At 47.1% G+C, this 2,418-nt stretch overlaps 1 pseudogene; it reads left to right on the top strand.

The window, feature by feature from the left end:
* Positions 1-230: 230 nt before the first annotated feature.
* On the top strand, positions 231-1,596 carry LOC126500147 (elongation factor 1-gamma-like; annotated as a pseudogene).
* Positions 1,597-2,418: the final 822 nt, after the last annotated feature.

Genomic DNA, 2,418 nt, shown 5'->3' with positions numbered 1-2,418 from the left:
TCCATTTTATTACTTTTAATGTTTATTTTATTATTCTTTCTTTAATCTATGGCTGTCTATACTCTTTCTTCTCTCTCTCCTAAAGTCATGTACATTTACCCAACACTGTAACTTATTTAGAGTTCTTTTTTACATCTTGAATCTGTCTTATTGTGTATCTGTAATAATTTTTTTTGACCAAGGAACACTTCTTAAAATGCTAAGCGGTCCCCTTTCTCTGCGGAATCACCATGACGGCTGGGACCCTGTACACATATCCTGAAAACTGGAGAGCCTTCAATGCCCTCATTGCTGCTCAGTACAGTGGGGCTCAGGTCCGCGTGCTCTCCGCACCACCCCACTTCCACTTTGGCCAAACCAACCGCACCCCTGAATTTCTCAGAAAATTTCCTGCTGGCAAGGTTCCAGCATTTGAGGGTGATGATGGATTCTGCGTGTTTGAGAGCAATGCCATCGCCTATTATATGTAAGCAACGAGGACCTGCGGGGAAGTACTCCAGAGGCAGCAGCTCAGGTGGTGCAGTGGGTGAGCTTTGCTGACAGTGATATCGTCCCTCCAGCCAGCACTTGGGTCTTCCCCACCTTGGGCTTCATGCACCATAACAAACAGGCCACCGAAAATGCAAAAGAAGAGGTGAGGCGAATCCTGGGGCTGCTGGACACTCATTTGAAGACAAGGACTTTCTAGGTGGGTGAGCGAGTGACTCTGGCTGATATCACAGTTGTCTGAACCCTTCTGTGGCTCTACAAGCAGGTCTTAGAGCCTTCTTTTCAAAGCCAGGCCTTCCCCAATACCAACCGATGGTTCCTCACCTGCATTAACCAGCCCCAGTTCAGGGCAGTCTTGGGGGAGGTGAAGCTGTGTGAGAAGATGGCCCAGTTTGATGCCAAGAAGTTTGCCGAGAGCCAGCCTAAAAAAGATACTCCAAGGAAAGAAAAGGGTTCACGAGAAGAGAAACAGAAGCCCCCAGGCTGAACGGAAAGAGGAGAAAAAGGCAGCTGCCCCAGCTCCTGAGGAGATGGATGAGTGTGAGCAGGCACTGGCTGCTGAGCCTAAGGCCAAGGACCCCTTTGCTCACTTGCCCAAGAGTACCTTTGTGTTGGATGAGTTTAAGTGTAAGTACTCCAACGAGGACACCCTCTCTGTGGCGCTGCCATATTTTTGGGAGCACTTTGATAAGGACGGCTGGTCCCTGTGGTATGCTGAATATCGCTTCCCCGAGGAGCTCACCCAGACCTTTATGAGTTGCAACCTCATCACTGGCATGTCCCAGCGACTGGACAAACTGAGGAAAAATGCCTTTGCTAGTGTCATCCTCTTTGGAACCAACAACCAGCAGCTCCATTTCCGGCGTTTGGGTCTTCCGAGGCCAAGAGCTTGCCTTTCCGCTAAGTCCAGATTGGCAGGTAAACTACGAGTCATATACATGGCGGAAACTGGATCCTGGTAGCAAGGAGACCCAGACCCTGGTTCGAGAGTACTTTTCCTGGGAGGGGGCCTTCCAGCATGTGGGCAAAGTCGTCAATCAAGGCAAGATCTTCAAGTGAACAAGTCTTGCCGTCGCCTAGCTGCCTGCACCTACCCTTCAGGGGAGATGGGGGTCATTAAAGGAAATTGAACATTGAAAAAAAAAAAAAACGGTGTGTCTAGGACTAATTGTCTCTGCCACGTCCAACATGGTGGAGATATACTCACCATCTCCACAAGCCATGTTCACTACCCCGGCTCCAGGAATGTAGCAAGTGTATGTCACCATTAAGCAACTTGTAGCATGTTGTCAGTATGAACCAGTAAGTCATTTCTTAAAGGAGCTGTGCCTCTGATTGCAGCTAACAAACAGAGCCTATCTGAAAAGAAAAATGCAGCTACCAAGAAGCTACGCTTGGCTCCTGTTTTTGTGGGCCTAGAAGTCCTTTTTTTCCTTAAGCTTTCCTAGGTCTCATGTGGATCTATACCTCAAAGGGTGGGCGCCATTACATAAACAAGAGACTGCATGTTTGTTCCCGGGCCATCCAAACCCTAATAATCACACAAAATCTGTATTAACTAAAACACTGTTTAAATGACGGGATAGGCATATTCCTAACTAGCTCTTACATGTTAAATTAACCCATTTTCATTCATCTTTGTAACACCATGAGGTTGGGCCTACAGGTACAGTTCCAGTGTCTTTCTCCTTCTGCAGCTACATGGTTTCTGCCTGACTCTGCCTTCTTTCTTTCTCTACCTCTGCTTTGATTTCCTGCCTCGCTATCTTCTTCCCTAATATAGGCCAGAGCAGCTTATTTATTAACCAATGGTAATAAAACATATTCACAGCATACAGAGGGGAATCCCATATCAATGGAATGAGGCAAGAAAGTTAAGGTGTTAGAGATGAGCTGACCACAATGCACTTTAGCTGTTTCTTGGTGCTG

Source organism: Alexandromys fortis, unplaced genomic scaffold (genome assembly GCF_014885135.2).
Source record: "Alexandromys fortis isolate MF-2015 unplaced genomic scaffold, M_Fortis_MF-2015_v1.1 scaffold_38, whole genome shotgun sequence".
NCBI classification, from domain to species: domain Eukaryota; kingdom Metazoa; phylum Chordata; class Mammalia; order Rodentia; family Cricetidae; genus Alexandromys; species Alexandromys fortis.
Note: the sequence above shows the minus strand (reverse complement) of the source record. Positions and strands in the feature narration are given on the sequence as shown.